The sequence below is a fragment of the Peromyscus eremicus genome, chromosome 7, assembly GCF_949786415.1.
Source record: "Peromyscus eremicus chromosome 7, PerEre_H2_v1, whole genome shotgun sequence".
In the NCBI taxonomy this organism is placed as follows: Eukaryota; Metazoa; Chordata; class Mammalia; order Rodentia; family Cricetidae; genus Peromyscus; species Peromyscus eremicus.
The window spans coordinates 10,395,216-10,416,301 of record NC_081422.1 but is presented as its reverse complement, the minus strand read 5'-3'; the positions used below and the strand labels follow the sequence as shown (position 1 = coordinate 10,416,301).

Here is a 21,086-nt window from a genome sequence, read left to right as displayed (position 1 = left end):
TAATCAACTATTTATTAACAATGAGAGCAACACATTTTCACAGTGTACAGGAGGATTATTTCACAGCAAGAGGTGGTAGATAGATAGATAGATAGATAGATAGATAGATAGATAGATAGATAGATGATAAATGACAGATAGATGATAAATTATAGATAGACGATTGATAGATGATAAAATATAGATCAGTGGTTCTCAACCTATGGGTGGAGACCCCTTTGGGGTTGAATGACCCTTTCACAGGGGTCACATATCAGATATCCTGCATATCAGATATTTATATTACAATACATAACTATAGCAAAATTACAGTTATGAAGTAGTAACAAAAATAACTTTGTGGTTGGAGGTCACCACAACATGAGTAACTGTATTAAAAAGTCACAACATTAGGAAAGTTGAGAGCCACAGATATAGATGACAAGTAGATAATAGGTAAATTGGTAGATGGTAGACAGACTGTAGATTATGATCGACAATAAATAACAGCTGATAGATGATAAAAGATAGATAGAAGGTCGATAGACAGATGATTTCTATTGAAAAGTCATCTGAAATGAAAGAACTGGAAACAGGTCTGTGAACAGAATGGCTTTGTCCTCCACTCAGGGAAGCAGACGTGAAGAGCTTTTTCTCACACTGGCAGCTAGGGCTGTTTGTGGCTGGATCATGAGCTCTCCTTGAACCTTCAGAGTTTAGTTCTTGCTTCTTGAGCCCCGAATAAGAGAAAGAAAAGATGTTTTGAAGTAACCCCAAAGAAAAGTCTGTTTGTTCTCAAGACACTGAGCATGTTGTTCAGTGCAGTGAGTTCATCCCTGCATTTTCTTGGAGCCTGTGAGGGTCATAATGGCAGCTGCATTACAAGCCAGTGGTTCAACTCACAGCCACCCAGCTGCCCCAGGGCAATGTTAACTTGGGTAGTTGCTTTTCTTTTCCTTGCTGAGTTAAATAGACTGAAAAGAGAGGACTGTTATAAGCAAAAAAAAAAAAAGAAGAAGAACAAGAAGAACAAGAAAGAAACAGGGAAGAGGGTGGTAGGCTGGATGGAAATGAAATGAAGCTGAGATCAATCACTCTTTAGAGTGGGGTTTATTAGAGGGAAGCCATGGGGGCGAGAGATGGGGAGCCTAGAAGCCATGGGGGTGAGAGATGGGAGGAACCTAGAAAACATGGGGGGAGGTAAACTATGGGGGTGAGTGGTAGGGGGAGGCAAACTATGGGGGGTGAGAGGTAGGGGGAGGTAAACTATGGGGGTGAGAGGTGGTGGGGAGGCAAACCATTGGAGTGAGAGGCAAGACAGAACTCTGAAGCAGGAGAGCAATCTGATGGGACAGCACATCAAATCAGAGACAATGTGGTGGAGCCTTGAAGACATAGTGAGAAAGGTAGAGAGCATTCCAAACTTTATGAGAATGTTAAAAGACAGTTTAAGGTAAAGAGTAAAGAGAGATACAGCCTTTGTGTACAAAATGATAGGAAGACCTAAGGAAGCAGAGAGAGCAAGCCTTCAGAGAAGTCTGTGTCTTCTTTATCCTTTCAAGGAGTGGCAGGAAGCTCCACACCATTTAGTCTGGGTTAGTCAACTCAACTCCTGACAGGCATGAGCCAGGTACTTGGTAGGGCGATCATTTTATCTTGCAGCTGAGAGGGGGAGGGGCAGGGTTTGCTCTCTCCCTGGAGATCTGTGAAGGATGTCACAGCCTTCACAGAGGGGATGTGAGGGAGAAGCATGGTCTGATTACTTAGAGAAGCAGGCCTACCAGAGGCTCTGTGACCTCAGGGCTATGGAAGGACATCTTACTTCTTTCTCTAGGGCTCTCTGTGTCTCTGTCTGTCTCTGTCTCTGTCTCTGTGTCTCTCTCTTCCCTTCTGTTGGTCACTACTGCCTTTGTGACAGAGATGACCAGCCTGAATGCAAAGTAGCTCTAACCCCACCCTGGAGCTCACTTTTCAGACAGCAAGAAAATGGGGAGATAATAAAAAGAACCCCAGTGGCCATCCACTCTAGGTACTTAAGAGGCAGGAATTCTTCTATTCCTTGGTTTAATCCGATTACTTCTGAGGACTAAGTCCTGTGAGTGCCTTGAGGTGTGTTCAGTTGAGGGGACTTATCCACATAAGACCTGGCACAGCATATGACCAAATAAATTAGAGGAAAAAATGCCCCTTAAAAAGTCCCAAGTACAAAGATTAATGTCCAAGAATAAATACTGCCATATGAATTAGAGGATTTAATGCAGGGAAATACCAAACATACACAATAAGAATATCTCTCTCCATATATGTGTGTGTGTGTACATATATGTATAACATGTGATATTATATTTAATGTTCAACACATTATGTTAAAATGTAATGACAGATGTCAAATTAGAGAATGTGTTAGTATTTGTAAAGGAAAATAAAGGATTACTTGGTTAGGGATAATTTTTTCTACTTGATATTAAAATTATACTTTTCCAAATTTTCAACAATAAACATGTCTAATTTGTGTAGGCAAAATTAATACTATTTAAACTAAATTATTATTATTATTATTAATTATCATTATTCTTATGCTGGACTACATAGCAAGGGGGATTATTATTAAACAGTTTAAAAACAAAGCATGTCAAATAACCAGCCAGCATTTTCGATGGGAAGCTGAGACTAATGGAAACAACTCGGAAGCCCTGCACCACAGGGTGCTAGGCTCATGCTGGCTGTGGTCCGCCCAGAGCCGGTGGCTTCCCTGTTCAAAGCCGGTGTTGTCAGGTGCTCCTTTATGGTGCTGTCTGCCTTTCCGGGGTTTGCACTTCAGCTTTTCTCTGCAGTGAGATGACAGAGGCCTGTGTTTGAGGAGCTGCAGACAGCGGGGAGCACACTGAGGTATGCGCACCTAGTTCTCTTAGGACAGCATTAGATCCAGGTTCCGAAGCCTTGATCTCGAACTACAGCTTTGTTGGCCACTGACAAGCTCCAGCTGCTTCAACTTTAAAGCAGGAATGATGCTGATTTGATGACTGTTGTCTTAGCAATTATTTAATCAGCAAGTGTTTACTGAGCACTTACTTTCTACCGTGCTATAGACACCATCTACCAGGGTTGAGCCCTGTCTTTAATACAATTTGTAATCCAGCAGAACTGGGCAGACACACACACACACACACACACACACACACACACACACACACACACACATGACAAAGGAATCGCTTCCATAGGGATAGCATGCAGCAGTGCAGGAACAAACAAGAACTGTCCCAAATCACAAGCCTGCTCAGTAGGTAAGGGCACCCGCCACCAAGTTTGGCAAACTAAGTTCAATTCCTAAGACCCACATGTTTGGAAAGAACTGACTCCTAAAGTTGTCCTCTGACTAGCATATGCACACACAAAAATGAAGACATGTGATGAAAATATTTTTACAAATCATCCTAAATATGGTAAAAAATGGTGACATAGAAAAAAAAAACACAGTGGTGAGCAGGAACTTCCTGTGTAAAGACAGAGAGAAGGCAGCCCCAGGCAATGTAAATGGAAGGATGTAGACCGGTTTAAGAAAATATCCAGCAGTTAGAAGTCACTGAACAGTCACTCAGAATGTACTACCCAAGAGCTCTGAAGTTGCAAGGCTTTGTCTGGAGATAGAACACACTCAAATTTCAGTTGCAGGGGCCAGAAAGGTGACTCAGCAGTTACAGAACTGGCTGCTTTTCCTGAGGACCCAGGTTCAGTTTCCAGCACATATGTGGTACCTCACAACTGCCTGTAACTCCTGTTCCAGGGGAACCCCAATGCCCTCTTCTGGCCTCCATGGTCACCATTACACATCCGGTACCCAGATGCCAATGCAGGCAAAACACCCATACATGTAAAATAAAAATGAATAAGTCTTTCTTTTAAAAGTTTAACTGCTGACATAAAAGCTTTTGCAAAGTTTACTTAAATTTTAAAAAAATATTAGTAATGATTAGTTGGGGTGGTCTATTACATTAGTATACTAGATCATGTATCAAAAGCTGTCTTGGAATTTCTGATGCTAAGAGAAAAAACACATGTCGCAGTCATTAGAATGTTCTTACATCGTTTAACTGTGGCATTTTCTTTAATGTTCTTCTCTGCATTCTACAAATGTAGCAGGGTCATGTGCCCAGTACGGCTTGTATCCAGGCATAGTGCACATAAGAGCAGAAGCAAGATTTGCCATGGGAACCACAGTAAGGCATCCGTGAGATAAAGGAACTGTGACGGTTGTACCCCAGGAGTAATGTACAGAGGACCGAGAGTTCGTGGGTTCCATCTATTTGAGGGTGCTGGGTCTGCACATGGCTGCTTTCCAATGGACATTGAAAATCTAGAATCTGTTCCCAAGAACAAGATGACACCATCAGGAGTAGTCAGCAATGCTAGGAAGCATTTAGTTCAGAGAGGAAGGACACAAAAGGAGACTGTCTTCAAATGTGAAGACAGCAAGCAGGTCAGTGGATGGCATCAGATCTGCTCTCTGCCAGACCCCAAGAGACACTCAACTGGGCCTCTTCAGCTCAGTATAAAGATCTCAGTCTCAACAACCCAAACCCACTCTCACTATTAGGAGATGTCTTCTCTAGCACAAAAGTTACCAGCCCTATGTGGCCACTCAGCACTTGAAATGTAGCTTAGCTAATCTAAGATATGCTATAGATGTAAACTATAACCAGACTTAATAATTACATAGCCATAGATACCACTTATTGCAATAATATTGAGTATATTGCATTACCTAACATCTGCTGTTAAAATTAATTTCACTGGTTTCTTTTTATTGTTTAATGAGTTTGCTAGACATATCAAGATCACATCTGCAGCTGGTCAGAAAGGAGCCTGCCAGTCTCTGCTAGGCTGCACGCCCCTCTCTCCTAGTCTAGACAGCAAGCTCCTCACCCAGCCATTCACTGCAGGCTGGGAGACCCCAGACCCTGGACCCCAAAGTCAGGGCCTTGCAGCAAATCTGACTGTAAACCATGACAGAGGACAAACCACACTGAATTCAGAAAGGAGCTGAAAGACGTCAAAAGGTGTTAATTCTAAAACACTCAGCTGAAACACAGCTGACGGGAATCTTCAAGCTAAAGCTGAACCTATGTATTTCCTAAAGCTGGTGAACAACAGCATCAAACTGAGCCAGCACTAATTGCATTTGGGTTCTTGCTATTATAACCAAGTACAAAATATTTACCAAGCCTGTGTGTTTTGGCTTCTGGCATAGAGACTGCTTTCAGAGTGAAATGAGTACAGTCAGCATTCTTTTCTACCAGGCAAGCATAAACGGGTGTTGCCTGTCCACAAGTGGGCGGAACTGCTGTGTCCTCAGGAATACGACCTGAACAGACTGTGGTTACCTTTTCAGACTCGCTTTGGTCTGCAAGGTCGAAGGCCTCAGGGCTGAAGAGCACAGCACTGGATCAGAGGGGCCTTGTTTCAATGGCTGCTTTTTCTGTTGGCCACTGTGTAAAGGTAGACAAGTCACAGGATTCTCCAAAGCCTAGTAGACATGCCCTGTAGACACAGTGCCTTCATATAGATTCTGATCAGCGAGTGTAAACACCATCGGCCACACCACCAGCATCATTCCCACTGAGACTACTAGCTCCTTGGGAGTGGGAACCTGCCTTCATTCAGTCAATACACAATAGTTCTTACTGAGGGGTGGGTGCTGGGCATGTGGAGGGAGTAAGTCGCCCTGTTCTAGAGTTGATGATCTATGATCTAGAGCAAGTCAGACATAGAGTAGTCCACAAATAAATACACCATTTCAGCAGTGCTGAGTGCTAAGACAGAAGGCAGAGTGGGGTGAGGAACAGAGGCTGATGCCGGGCATGGCAAGCGATACATTTACAGCTGGAATGTCAGGGCGGTCTCCCTAAGCAGAGATTCAAACAAGGTACAGAAAGAAGCTGTTGAAGGACTGAAAAAAAAAAAAGATTGTTTCAGGAAGAGGAAGAGTAGAGTGTAACAGTGCAGGAGTAGAACACAGGGCTCTGGAGACAGGAGTAGAGCACAGGGCGTTGGAGACAGGAATGGAGCACAGGGCTTTGGAGACAGGAGTAGAGCACAGGGCTTTGGAGACAGGAGTAGAGCACAGGGCTTTGGAGACAGGAGTAGAGCACAGGGCTTTGGAGACTGGAGTGAACAGGCACTGCATCGCTTGGGCACTGTAAAAGATACAATCAAACTCTTGACTTGGTCAAGAGAAAACTCATTAGTGACCTTGACCAGAGTCAAAGAAGGTTAGAGAGACGGATGTGAGTGGAATGTTTTAAACCAATGTAGGAGGCTAATAGCTAGACAAATACGTAACGATGCTTGGAAGAGCCTTGATTAAAATAGGGCAGAGAAATGCATTGGCAGCTAAGATGGGAGGCACTGGAGTGAATTCCATTAATGGAAATCACTTTGCAGAGGACAAACTGTCAATGAAGGAGACAGAGGAGATAATTTAATGGTGACTATGGGAACAAGTCCTTGGGTCAATGTAAGAAGAGATGAACTAGCTCATGTCCTGGTTTCCTCTTCAATGGAAAAAATATGGGGTTGTGCACACAGGCAGAGCCATCAATTTGGTGATGGGTATCTAAAGAGAGATCTGCTGCCCTCCATCCCATAGAGCCTAAAGAAGGTAAGGGGAGGGAGCACGGAAAGGCGGTCAGCTGCCATCTTACTTCCTGCCTTGACAGCAAAGCCTGCGCTGAGGTTCTCAGAAGTCTATGTTGACTTCCTAAAAGGGTTTAGGGTACATGACTCACAGAAGGGCCAAATACCCTTCTCTTCCGTGAAGCTGCCTCACACCTCACTGCCTTCTTATTCTCTCTCCCACCTGCTGAGTTCTGCTCATGGTTAACAGGTAGACTGAGGCCACCAAACATTTCTTAATTGTTTGTTCTGTTGAATACCTGTGCAAGAAGCTGAATCCATCAATGGACTCCTAGCCCTGAGCAGGATACATACTTGTCTAGACATCTAGAAAGTAGTCAATAGATGGTAGTCCTGAGGACAAGCGCAGAAGAGCGCTATTGTGAGGCCTTGGCCTTTCATAGCACCACGTAAGACTAAGCCTGCTGGGATCTTCATTCCCTCCAAGCTCCTCTCCAGCCGTCTGAGCTGAGCTATCCCTACTTCTAAAGCCTCTTTCAGTTTCCTTCTCCTCAGTCAGAAAACACCTCTTCTGTTCCCAGGATGTGTGTGTGTGTGTGTGTGTGTGTGTGTGTGTGTGTGTGTGTGTACATGTTTACACATGCATGTGTACAGAGGAGCATGCATATGTGGCCTGTGTGGATGGCAGAGGTCAATTTTGAGTGTCTTCCTCTACTGCTCTTCACCTATTTTCTCTCTCTTTTTCTTTAATTATTATTGCTACATGTGTGTATACATATACTTGTATAAATACAACTTGCTGAGTCCATTTAGCATTGCTGGTATGCATAGTTTCAGGGCTGACCACTTGGGATTGGATGACCAATCAGGGGGTGTATCCCTGGGGAATGATTCTCCCTCTCTCAGGGGCATTAATCGCCTGTAGCTCTTTATCTAGCCGGCCTTATTTTTTGAGGCAAGGTCTCTTGCTGAACCTGGAGTTCACTGACTCAGCTAGTCTCCTGGCCGGCAGATGCCTGCTGTCTTCACCTCCCAGATCTAGAAGGACACACGTGGACCACCATGGCGGCTTTTTACTTGAGTACTGGGGTTCTAAACTGGGGTTCTCACGCTTGAAACAGCAAGCCCTTTCTTTCATCAGCTGCGCCATCTTCGCAGCCCATGTCCTGCCTTTCTGAAGGGTGGTAAGCAATGCATTTCCCCAGCAGCCCAGTGCCATGCACTCCCCTCTGAAAAAGAGACACTGGTATCAGCAATGTGATTCCAAGACAGATCTCTGGGTGAGAACAGTACTCCCCAGGGTCTTAGCCTCCTGGACGCTGGGCTCAGGAGCAGACAGGATGGGTGACTGGGGACAGGTTAGAGATGAAGGTGGAGCCAGGCTCACAGCTTCATCCAGATTCCTCCTGTGCAGCTCCTCAGGGTTCTGTTGAGTATGCAAGGCTTATTCGAAATGCTTACATCCAGCGAAGAGCTGGAACTGCTGTCTCCCCGAGGCTCTGGGCAAAGCAAACATGTTGCCTGGCATACTCACTGGAGGGAACAAGGGTAAGGGCTGTAGGGCAAGCTGCCAACTGGAGCAAGTGAGACATCAGGATGGAGAGCTGCAGAACTCCGAAACACAGGAGTACCAAAAAAGGGCCTGTTTTGTTCAAAAGCAGAGCAAAGATTTGCTGTATTCCTGGTGACTATAGTTTCTAAAACACTGGGTGGAAAGGTCCACACGCATTTGTGCAGTGCCCTTCACAAAGGCCCGGGTATGCACTCACCTGAATTCTGATGCACATGAGGAAGTTTGCTTGAGTGTGTTAGTAAAGGCTTTATTCCCCCCCCCTCACTTGTCTTTCCTCCCTTCCCTTTCTCTACTCTACCAAAGAAGTTCCTCAGAAGGAAGCCACAGGCTTGAAACATTAAGAATAAAATTCGTATGTAAAAAAGGCCTCCTGTTTTCAGATCCAGTCATTTTGAGATGAGAATGAAGGTGTCTGCATTTGGTATGCTGATTCTGCTATCATGATAGCTCAGGGCTGCGGGCCAAGGGTGAGATCATGCAGTAATTTCTTTACCTCTATAAGAGTGGAGCTAAAAACAAGATTGAATCCAAAGCACTTGGCTAAATAGGCTGAGAGCACAGCATGGAGGAAGCCATCTCTACTTCTCATCAGCCTCCCCTCACGAGACAGGCTGAGGACAGGAAACCCCTAGCCCACTCCCAAAGCATGTTTGACACTCTGGAGATAAGAAAGAGCTTTTCAATGGACGTGAACCAAAAATCTCACTTCTATCTTATTCTGCAACAATATAGAAAAGGCAGGAGTTTCACCCTGGCAGATTCCAAAGCTCACTACTTCTGTAACATCAAGTGCTCTGTGGTCTCTCACATCTCAGACGGTGACACAGCTAAACAGCCCAACCTGGAACATTAATCCGGATCATCATGAGGCACTGGAGGCAGCTGGAAGCCAGTGTTGCTACTACCGGCCTCCCACTTCACTCTCCACAAGAAAAGTTGACAAACTGCTATGATTGAGTCACCGGAGGGGGACAAGTGTGAAAAGCAGGGCTTTCTTCATATTTTTGTCTACAGCGAGCCATTGGCTGTCCTGAAATTTGTGACTGCCCTTTCCACACCATCTTGTCCAGCTGCAGGAAAAAGTCTCTGTGTTTCTAAGATGTCTTCCTGCCAGCTGTCTCTTGGGGGAGTCCAGGATCATTAGAACCAAGGAAGTTAAGTTCAAGACATTCTGTCAACAACTGTGGAACAAATGAACATGAGAATGTATGAACTGACCATCTGGGGTACTTGGGGACAATGATAACCTCAATTATTTGAAGTTTGTTCTTCCTGAAATACAGTAGAAATGATGTAATGTAAAGGTAGACTTGAAGGTACCCATTCTTAGATCAGTCCAAGATCACAAGGAGAAACTTGTAGAGTTATTCAAGGTGTGGACCATGTTCTTGTTTCCTTGCTGTTGCTGGCATAAAACACTGACCAAAAGCTACATAATGAAGGAGTGGTTTATTTCAACTCTCAGGTTACAGTCCATTGTTACAGGAACTTATATCAGGAACTCCAGCAGGATCTGGAAGCAGAAATAACGGAGGAAACTTGCTTGCTGGCTCACTCATTAATTTCTTATACAGTCAGGACCCCCTGCCAGGGAATGGTGCCACCCACAGTGGTCTGAGCCCTCCTGCATCAATTAATAATCAAGACAATCCTTATATACAAGCCCACAAACCAAACTGATAAAGACAATTACTCAATAAAGATTTTTTTTTCCCAGAAGATTTGAGGCTATGCAAGTTGATAGCCTATGCTAAGCAGGACAGGAAGTGACATGGATGGTGCCGTTCCCTCATATTGTTATGCTGACTGATTTTATGCTAACTTGACACAAGTCATCTGACCGGGGGTGTATGTGGGGGGAGTTGTCAATTGATAAAATGCTTTCAGAAGACTGAGCTTTAAGCAGACAAGACTGTAGGGGCTTTTTTCTTAATTAGTGAGGAAGGGAGGGCCCTGTCTATTGCCAGTGGTGCCATCCCTGGACTGGTGGCCTTGGGTCCTACACGAAAGCAGGCTGAGCAAACGTGAGGAGCAAACCAGTAAGCAGCACTCTGCTACGGCCTTTACATCAACTCCTGCCTCCAGGTTCCTGCTGTAGTTGAGTTCCTGTCCTGACTTCCTCCAGTGATGAAGCATGAGCCTACTGAACCCTTTTCTCCCCAAGTTGCTTTGGTCATAGTGTCTCATCACAGCAATAGTGACCATGACTAAGGCAGGTGTCTTCTTAAGATTCTCAACATAGCTCCAAGTGTTGGCCTGCTTGGTCTGCTCATTTCTCTGTTCCTAGTGGAGACACTTGAGGGCCTGTTCCAGTCTCACGTTCTTCCTAAATTTATCATAATTCTCATTCCTCTCAAGGTCAGAGAAAGCTCAGACAGAACAACTCTTGTCTCTGGCCCAATGATGTACCTTTCAAGAAGTGCTACAAAGCCTTGACTATAACTTCTACCCCAAATCCTCCAAGACCCTGGCTCCCATCCTTGGGAAACCCAGAGTCTTTGAAGGACAGTTGGGCTATTTCTCCCAGATGCTTGACAAGGGCTTTCAGCTCCATTCCCGAATTGCACCTGCTTGAGGATTGAATCAGGTGGCCATCTTACCGGGGTTTAGAATCCACGTCTTGGAAGCATTTGGAACCTTATTCGTGACTATCTTCTCATGCTCTGGTCTAACCTCAGCACAATCACTGTGCCTTGACATATAAACCCCAGAGAAAAAGCAACTGTCAGCTTTCCATCATGAGATAAGATGTGAGTCTTTTAGAAGCAAGCTTCAGATTTGAACAAGGAGTTTCTTCTAATGCCAAGAGGTAAAATGATTTGCAGCTGATGATTGGAAGAGCAGGTTAGGATGTAATGCCCAAGAGTGTGGGTGATTAATGTATCTGGCCTACTGAACAGTTCATGAGACCATGAAAACAGTCTTGCTTGATTCATTGTTCGTCTTCTGTGATATTTCCCTTTCTCCACACTAAGGATGACTTGTACACATTCCAAATATCCACAACTTTCATTCTCTTTCTCTCCTCCCTTCCGCACTCTCCTTACTCAGTCTAGTTTTAAATTGTCCAACCTTAACCAATTTACTCCCTATCTCTTTCTCAAATCATCTGTAGAGGTTGGGCATAAGGTTTACAATGAAAAAAAAAAAAAGCCTGCCCCTTTCTGTCTTTTATTCTGGCTCCCAGGAAAGTGGAGGAAAATGGTCTAAGAAATATCATTGATGTATTAAAACAGTACATGAGACAAAACAAGCTCAGAAACATGTCAGCTATTGTTACTACAATTTCAAGGAAGGGGCTCAACCCGGAACTCAACACCCAAGAGCCATAAGTGCTGAACTGAGGGGACTCGTGTACTATACCATCTCATGACCATCACACGAAGCTTAGTGGGAACCGGGGCATCCCTCTCTCAGTTCACCTGCTTAGGTTTAACACCCCCTTGGCCTTGGCCAGACTTTCTTCTCCATACCCTCCGCCTCTTGGGATTTCTCAGCTTCCTGTGATCTACTTGTGAACTCAAAAACCTGAGCAAGCCTAGGCAGCTCCTTCTTCCAACCCCAGCTACCACCAGCTGAGTCTCCTCCCCTCAAAAACAACTTGCTATTTGCCCAGAGGCTAGAGCTCTAAGCAGAGCTGTTTACCCACAGTGGGACTCCAAAGGCTCACTCAGCAGGTTTCCTCCCCACTGTCTGAGAGCAGGTCCAGCCGCCGCCATGCTTCTGCACACCCCCCACAGGATCTGACACATATCTTACACAACTAACTGATTCAGCAGCAGCCAGCCTCCTACTTGGAGTGCTTTTCCAGTTTGGATATAAATTAATACCTCTTCCCCACACTGTCACATTCAGATTCCCTTGTGAGCAAGAGGTAGAATGGCCTCTTCATGGTCACAACGCTAACTGCTCATACCACCTTATGTCCCCTGAGCCCCAGTCAAATTCAATTAGAGATGCCAGAGGCAGCGTGCACACCGCACCTCCAGACCTTTACAGAGGCTTCCCCTCCCTCTGCTGGGAACCTCCTCCCTACTAGAATTGCCACCCATGAACTGATGAACTTGAATTTTTCATTTGGAATTTGGTATCATATCCCCACTCCTGAGACCTCTTAAGGTCTTATCAGTACCCACCCCCCAAAACTGGGATTAGTTACACCTCCTTGGCTTATATCTACTAACATATCATGTTTAACTTGTATTTTGTTTTCTTTGGTAAACTATGAATTCTTTAGCAGCTGACACTTCATTTTATAGCTGTGTATATCTACTCACTATAGCAATAGACTCATCAAACATTTATATTAAGCAAATAATTGAGCCCTGGATGAATTTCTAAGATGACTTGGTAGGTTAGCTCTATTGCCTTGCAGACCAGAGAACAAAGATCTGGAGCTGGAGGGACAATGCATTCAGTAACATGCTTGCCTTGTGAACATAAGGATGTGAATTCAATCCCCAGGACCTACATGAAGAGGACAGATGTGGCAGTAGACACTTGTAATCCCAGAGCTGGGAAGAGAGACAGATCCTGGGGGTCCAATAGCTAGCCAGCCAAGCTGACGTGATGAGTTATAGTTTAGCGAGGGGCCCTGTCTCAAAAGAGTCAAGGTAGACAGTGCCTGAGTAACAACAGCTGGTAACCTCTAGCCTACATGTGGAGGAAGGCGGGGGGAGGGGGGGGCAGTTAACTAAAAGGAAGCTTATTCCCACAGAAGTTAAGAGTGTGCCCTAAGTGTGCAGGATAACGAACAGTAGTGAAGCTCTCCTGCCACAGAGAAACATCCTCAGTTCTTGTAAGGTAAGAAGGAAACTCAGCTCATACGACTGAGTTAGCCAGGCTGTTCATACTTCTGAAGTCTGATCCCAAGTGATTTACTTTTAACATATTTAAGCACAGTACAACTTGGAAAAAAAGTTTCCTCCTGACAATTATCACAACAAAGCTCAGGATAAGGGTCTGGGGAGGAAGGGTTTGAAATAAGCATCATGGCAAACTCTTTTGCAAAGTACATGGGACCTCTGATATGGATTCACAACACGTTCCCACGGTTGGGCATGGTCACACATGCCGGTCGGGACCTAGTCACTTCCGCCTAGTCATTTCCGGGTCAAAACGTCTCACGTGACCAGGACCCCGTGGCTTTTTGTGGTTTCGTAAAGCATGCAGCACAACCATGTGATCTACGCACGTGTGGAATAGCCACATGGGCCTGTGTGCGCAGGCGCGGCCCAGCCTTTATAAGCCAGCACCATGGTTCCCGATCCCACTTTACTCACGTGTCTTTCCACAGGCCCGTGCACATCTGTCCCTCTCCCTTATCTTAATAAAACCCGTTAGTGGATTCTGTCGTGTTTCATGACGTTTCCTCACAGGGTAAGAGCGTCGCAAAAAAAACCACAACAACCTCTTTCCTAAGAGTGGGTTATTTGTGGCCCGGTGGTGGTGCATGCCTTTAATTCCAGCATGCGGGAGGCAGAGGCAGGTGGATCTCTGTGAGTTCGAGGCCAGCCTGGGCTACAGAGTGAGTTCCAGGAAAGGCGCCAAAGCTACACAGAGAAACCCTGTCTCAAAAAAGAAAAAAAAGAGTGGGTTATTTGGGTGAGGTCTGGCCCTACAGATAGTAAAAGATCACTGGGCTACTAATCAACATGCACTCCTCCAGCCTTTTGGATGGAATAAGGATAAATCCCTTCTGTTGAGGAGAAAAGCCTGCATGCTTAATATTTCTGGTTTCTCTAATGCTTGTTTGAGAGCATGTGAACCCTCGTACCCTCCACAAAGGCAAAGGTTCTACAAAGGGAAATGCATCTAGGAAGAAATCTTCCTGTAAACAAGTACTCTCCCAAAAGGATGCCTTACCATCTGGCTGTTAGAAGAAGGTTTGAAAAGAGCCAGTGTTAAAATGACAACCCTGTTCCCCTTGTTCTACACGTGTCAAAGTTGTAAACCCACGTAAGACATATTTATTATAAAAGATAACAATTTACATGGTTTTTACCAGGAACCTCTTCATGGGTTCCCAGAAGAAATCCTTGTTGAAAGCTAGACAATCTAGCTAATAGAAACCTATGTTGAAGGTGTAGGAGCCATGAGAAGACACTCGAAATAGTGGCTGGTTCTAATTTGCATGTTTCTACTTGTCAGCTGCACAACCTTCAAAGACCAGATTCCCTTTCCAGCAAATTAACAAAGCCGAGATGGTCTAAACAAGGAAACCCACAGGGAACCCACCGGGAGGCACATTTACACCTAGAGACCAAAGCTAAGATATTGAAAGCATCCAAAGGGACACGCACTCACAGGGGAACACAGTTAAGACCATATAGTTCATCTCTCCTCAGAAGTCATAAGGTCAAAGACAAAGTAGCCCCATGTTTTTCAAATACTGAAAGAACAGGATTTAAAAGTAGTTTTCTATTCTTAATGAAAACATCCTGGGTGAAAAGAACCATGAGAGGAGGTGTTCTCAACTGGGAAAACTGGTTCAGTTTGTCATGGGTTGACATGGAAAGGAATGACTGAAGAATGTCATCAGAACAGGTCAGGAAAGAAGGAGTCCCAGGACATGTGGAGAGAAGACAGAAGGGTGTATCATGATAAAATGCAGAATGGTTTCAGAAATCTATAAAAATTCTGGTAATCAATAAATTTAGCAAGGATACAGGATAAAAACCCAAACACAGACATGATACATTAATATACTAACAAAAAGCTCACAGAAACCAACAAAAATTAAGTATGACAGTGTTACATTCACTCTAGAGTAAAAGAAGTACATGTGAATCTAAGAAAATGTGTGCTGTGAAGCTATAAGACACTGGTAAAAATACATCACAGGGTCTGAACACATGAAGTTCTGTTCTTCTCTTTATAGAGTAGAAGATTCACTACAGTAAATGTGGCAGTTCTCCTTATGTAGATATGGAGGTTCGACACAATTCCTGTCAAAACCCCAACAACTGTTTCTGCAGACACAAATAATAATATTCTAAAGTTTATATGAAAATGCAAATGAGCTCATTTACTAAAATAATTTTGAAGTTTTTAATTAAATTTGTTATTAGGCAATTCACCCATGTGCACAACCAATCCCAACCAATCCCAACTGCCTCCCACCCCTGTCTACTCTAGCCCTTGACTCCATCTTCTTGTTCTTATATACTTCCTACCCCCTCTTCCGCAATGTTCCCTGAGCCTTAGAGAGGGTGGTATAGGTGATTTGTTTAGGGTTGAGCCCACAGCTGACACAAATTCTTTGTATCTTGGGCAGACATGAATCTAATTCACCACCATTCGTTGTAAAGAAGAGGTATCTCTGATTTATTCCAGAACTGGGTGGTTAGCTGGGCTTACGGTTCCAGGATGGATTGCCCCTTCCCCTCACCTCCACAGAGCAGTCCTAAAATGCAACCAGGACAGTTGGTTAGCCCCACAGCAGTTAAGGTACAGTTGCACAGGTGAGCATATCTGGTTTGCAGTGAACCTTTGGCAAGATCAATGATGCCCTTTCTCCCCCAACAGCCCACTTAGTACCCTCTGGTGTGCTGGATGCTAGTTAGCAGGGAGGAAGTTCCTGGCTAAAAGCCAGCCTGTTTTCTCTACATCTTACAATCAAGCTGTGTGGTGTCCTCTGTAGTGTGATCTTATGCTCTAGTTCTGGTGGGCAGTCACAAGGGTCCACAAGAGCTTGTACAGTATCGGGTTGGACTGATAGGGAAGTGGACTTGGCCAGCTTGAGTTTTGACATGTTTTATTGAACATTAAATGAACTTATCTCTGCTTAGCTGTGTGATGAGCACACAGAGGCCCAGCTTAGGCCTGGGGCTATGGATTGCAAAATGATCACATTATGTACGGACTTTTGAGATTGAGCTTTGATGTGTGTGGCTTAGCGCCTTGGGTCCTCTTACTGGAGAATTTAGTGAGACCCTCCTAATTCAGCAGACACTTGATAAATCTTTTTAGTTTCCACCTAAGAATTTTCTAATTATAGCCTTTCTGCAAATGTTCAGCAAGAGCTGAGGTGAGAGATACAGTAAGAGTTCAGTAAATGCTTTGAGTATTCTCGGCAAACCATGATCACATTGATGAAGATGAAGGCAGGTCACAGGAATTCTCACTGGAAGTCATACTCCTGGGAGGAGCTGAGTGGAGAAGAGTTTTCTCTAATCTGCCCAAGAGGTCTCATCAGCCTTCTGGGCTAGCCACTGGCATCTGAGAAGGCCCAGCACAGGGTTAAGGGTTCTGTCTGAGGCTACAGAACAGAGAGAAGCTAAGAGGCCCAAGAGGGGATTAAACCCATGACCTACTCCTCATTAGCGCAGTGTTCTAGCAGACTGAAAAATAACACGGGCTTCCAGAGTGTCAGCAAATACTGACCTACTTAGACAGGAGGGTTGAAAGCACAGATTTCCCCTCCGACATCAACACAAGCCATCTCTGGGAACAGAAAGGACAGAGAAAGCCCCTTTACAGGGAATTTCTGGGTCAATAACTCTCATCTCTTGCTCATACAGTAATTACTGGATTATGTTGCCCAATTATCCCTACATTCAATAACTGCCCCTCTCTGCCTACATGCTCGTGTCCCAACAAGTATAACAAGTAGTAGGCAATATGTTAAGGCCATTTGAGGCCGTGTGACATTGCCTATGTCCCTGCCATTAAGTTCCCCTCTGCTTAGATTATTTCTATCACCCCCACTTCCACCTCTACCTCCGCCTCCTTCATTGTCATGCCCTCTGTTCCTTACATATACATATACATTCACCTGGCTCACACAGATTCACTCCTCCTATCCCAGTAAGCTACCCTAGAGGCTTTCAAACCTTCTAAGGGCTGAATAAAGACCTGCCTGTGTGCACCCGTGTGTGTTCAACCCTATCACAGCACTGAACAGAATGTATTGCCATGATCTGTGTTCCTTCCTCCAAACCCTGCACTGTAAGAACAGGGGCTAGGTCAGGTGAAAGCTGGATCCTAGCTGCTCTGTACCCCATGTAAACTAGAAATTCAATAAGTACATGTTGGATGATTGAGGTTAACTAACTCCAATTCTCCTCTTCTATATTAAACTCCCCCAATTCTGCTAAGTAACATCTAAAAGTGTTAAATAGTGCTGAAATCAAAGCAGCCTTAACTGCATCCCCTGGACTGGGCGTTTCCTGAGACAGGATGAGAAAGTGTCTTAGCCTCACACAACTCTGAACTGAAATTCCCAGGTATTTGCCAACTGCCTCCCTTCTAGTGTTTCTAAATGAACATGGCACTGAGTGGAAACACTGGGAAGATGCAGGAGGATCACGTACGTAAGGGTCCTGCTGCTCAAAGCATTAGCAGATCATGTCTTATGTTCCCTAGGCATAGGGATTCATTCTCCTGAATCTCCTTCTGCCCTGCTTATCAGATAACAAATACTGTTTCATTTCCATGTGTACACAGACATACCCACTATGAACTAACTGAAAAGGTGAAAAAGAATGAAGAGCTGGGAATCAGTATGTCACTCAATAGTAGAGGTCTGTCCTAGAATGTGTGAGGCTCTGAGTTAAACCCCTGCATGTCAAAAAGAGTTAAAAGTTGACTGTGCTTTTCTTCAATCCAAAGTAATTCCTTCCAGTATTGTCTGTAGGGCTGTCGTGGTCACAATTCCTTTTGTTTGCTTTATTATGGAAAGTGTTTCTTCCCCCCTTGACTATGACAGTCTTACATAGTCTTTCAAAACTCATGGTAACATGGTCCAAAATCTTTCAGCTTTGAAAATAGCCATTGAAAAATCAGTCATTATTATGATAAACCTCATGACTTGATCTTTCTCTCTTGCACCTTTCAATTGTTCTATACATTTAGTGTTTTGACTACTATATGCCATGGATAATTTTTCTACTCTGTGTGTGTGTGTGTGTGTGTGTGTGTGTGTGTTTTACTCTATAATAAGAGGGCAGTGTCTCCCCCAAGACAATATAGGCTATCAAACAAATGTGACAGATGTGTTTTACCTCCTTTCAAGTTGTTGGTCAGTGGGATCACTTAGACCACCAAAAAAAAAAAAAAAATTACAGGTTTTGCCATTGCTCATAGTAACCTTCCAGATCTGATGATAAGACCCTATTATTGAAGACCCCACATACTTGAATTCCAGGTTAGAGAAATGAAATCAAGGTGATACTGACTTGGAAGCTTTACCCCTACTGGCCAGCTTTCATAGCACTGGAAGGTGCTGTACATACTATCAGAGAAGAAAAGTAACCATTGAGTTTATCCAGCTGTCAACTGCATGAGCTACAATAATAACTGGCCTAGCAAGATATGCCCAATGTGCAGTAGTGTTACAAATGTTACAGCAGTAACCAATCACATTCAGATCTGATTTAAAACCTCTTCCACAAAATGAACTCATACCTGTTAACTGGGCCAGGTTAAATGTTAACTGTTAACTGTGGTGATATTTTGTTTTACATGTTAACAAATAAAATTTTCCTGAAGATCAGAGAACAGAACAAGCCACTATATTAAACAGAGTCTAGGCAGTGGTGGCACACACCTTTAATCTTAGCACTTGGGAGGCAGAGATCCAGCTGGATCTCTGTGAGTTCAAAGTCACCTTAGACTACACGAGATTAATCCAGTCTAAAAGGGAAACAAAGCCAGGCAGTGATGGCACACACCTTTAATCCCAGTATTTGGGAGTCACACGCCTTTAATCCCAGCACTAGGAAGGTTGAGACAGGAAATGATACGGCTGGGCCAAAAAAGGCATATAAGGCAGGAGGAGACAGGAACAGAGGCCCCTTTCGGCTGAGGGCTCAGAGGCATTCAGTCAGAGGGTTTGTGGAGTTAGCGAGGTGAGACGTGGCTGTGGCTTGTTCCTTTGTCTCTCTGATCTTTTATCATTTACCCCCAAATCTCCAGGTTTTTATTAAAAGACCATTTGGGATTCATGCAACAAGAACCTGTGGCTGGGTTTCCTAGGAAAGCAACTACTACTATTATTCTGCTAAATGGACATAGTATTAAACTCTTCCTAAGCCCTTATCTTTGTACCCATAGGCTATCAAGGCTCACCGGAGAAGCTTCCTTTAGCTGAAAATTAATACAGACTCACAAGTAGAAAGTACAGAGAATAAGAGACAGTGGAATTAGAGCCCGCCCTAAATGGGACATCGTTGTCACATTTCCTGCCACAGGGCTCAGAGATGATCATGCTAGAGAGGGCAGATAGATTGTTAGAGCCAGAGATAGTAAGCAGCTATTGTGAAACAGTGTTTCCCGGACATTACAGGGCTGGTGCGTATAAGAGCTCACAGAGGCCAACGTGTATGTAAAAGACCTGCACACGACTGAGCCCCACGGAACTCCAGCAGAGATGGGGAGGGCCTTCTGATGTCCCACCCCTAGCTGTGGACCTATGGCAACAGATGGCTTCTAGGAGAAGGTGAATGAGTTTTGATCAGAGAATCAGCCCTTGATGAACTGCCCATGCTCCCACACGGCCACACCCATGCACATTAAGTGGACTCGATGGATTTAAAGGAAGAGCACATGGCATTGGGGGGAGAAGTGGAGTGTAAGGGGGTGTGAGAGGGACTGGAAGGGAGAGGGAGGAGAGCAGATGTGATCAAAACACATTATGTGCATGTAAGAAAATCTCAGTAATTAGAAATTTAAAGTGAATATGATATCTTACATCTTAATCACTTACATCCTTTCTACTAACATTTAGTTTACATGGATTTGATTTTGTTTATGTTATCTGACTCTGATATTCTTGCTCCATTCCTGCTTTAAGTAAATTCTGATATTTCATTTTAATTCTTCATTTTGTAACTTTATCAGTTGAATCTCTTGTGGTTTCTCTAGGCATTTAAATATTCATCTTTAACAATATGTAAAGGGTTAACATTGCACCAATTAATATACAGAGTCTAGTGCATGAAAGCTCTGTTCATATCTTTAAGTTTCTAGTCTTTTTGTTTTTCTGTTATGTAAAGACTGTAAAGTTATGTAAAGATTGTAAAAAACTTTACACTAGAATGTTACATTTTCTGTCTTAAGTAATTTTTGTTTAAAATTCATATGCGTTTTAAATCCTCTCTCTCTCTCTTTCTCTCTCTCTCTCACACACACACACACACACACACACACACACACACACACACACACGATTACTTATTTTCCTTTCCTCTCTCTGTGTTGTTATTTCTTCCTTCTTCCCGTAGATCTGAGCTTGCACATGGTGCTATGGCTCATTAGTTCACAGTGCATTTCATCTTTCACGGGGAACTTGTCTCCAGTTTTGGCCTACTAATTTTTAGTCTCGGTCAAGCCTTTGACTAGCACATGCGTGCATGTGTGTACACAGGTTTGTGTAAGAAGTAATGGAGCAGCCATAAGTATTTTTAGTAAGCAGGAAAGAGGAAGTTGGTTCATTCATGTGGCAGTTTAGCCACTTCCAGACCTAGTTGTTCCGGCTGGGAGGACTAACTATCCTAGACCAGGATTTCTGAAATGTGTGATCAAGGTGTGAAATGTGTTGTGTAAATAATGGATCCTCCGATGCCTGGCATTAAATATGGGAGGAGAGGAGCAAAATTCCTCCTGAAAATGGGGGAGAGTCCGTGAGTCTTTGGGAAAAGTTTCTAGTAATCAACAAGGAAATCACAGAGCTGAAGCTTAACACTCTGGTCAAAGGTCCCTTTCTACAGAAGGTGCTCGATAACGCAACATACAGAATTCTAAATTTATCTTGCTTTGCTTCCCTTCCCAAGAAATTGAAAGGAAAAAAAAAAAAACAAAAAAAAAAAAACAAAAACCTTTAATCTCCCAGAATTCCTTATAGGTCACAAACACTGGGTGTGGTGGTGCATGTCTGTAATCAGAACACTCAGGAGGC

The 21,086-nt window shown here is 43.9% G+C and overlaps 1 long non-coding RNA gene across 1 annotated transcript; it reads right to left on the bottom strand.

Annotated features, from left to right (window-relative positions):
- Positions 1 to 9,618: 9,618 nt before the first annotated feature.
- On the bottom strand, positions 9,619 to 12,795 carry LOC131914586 (uncharacterized). The gene is made up of 2 exons (XR_009380169.1): positions 12,660 to 12,795; positions 9,619 to 9,701 (listed from the first exon to the last, which is right to left on the bottom strand). It is a non-coding gene; the product is annotated as an uncharacterized LOC131914586 (long non-coding RNA).
- Between the last annotated feature and the right edge of the window lie 8,291 nt (positions 12,796 to 21,086).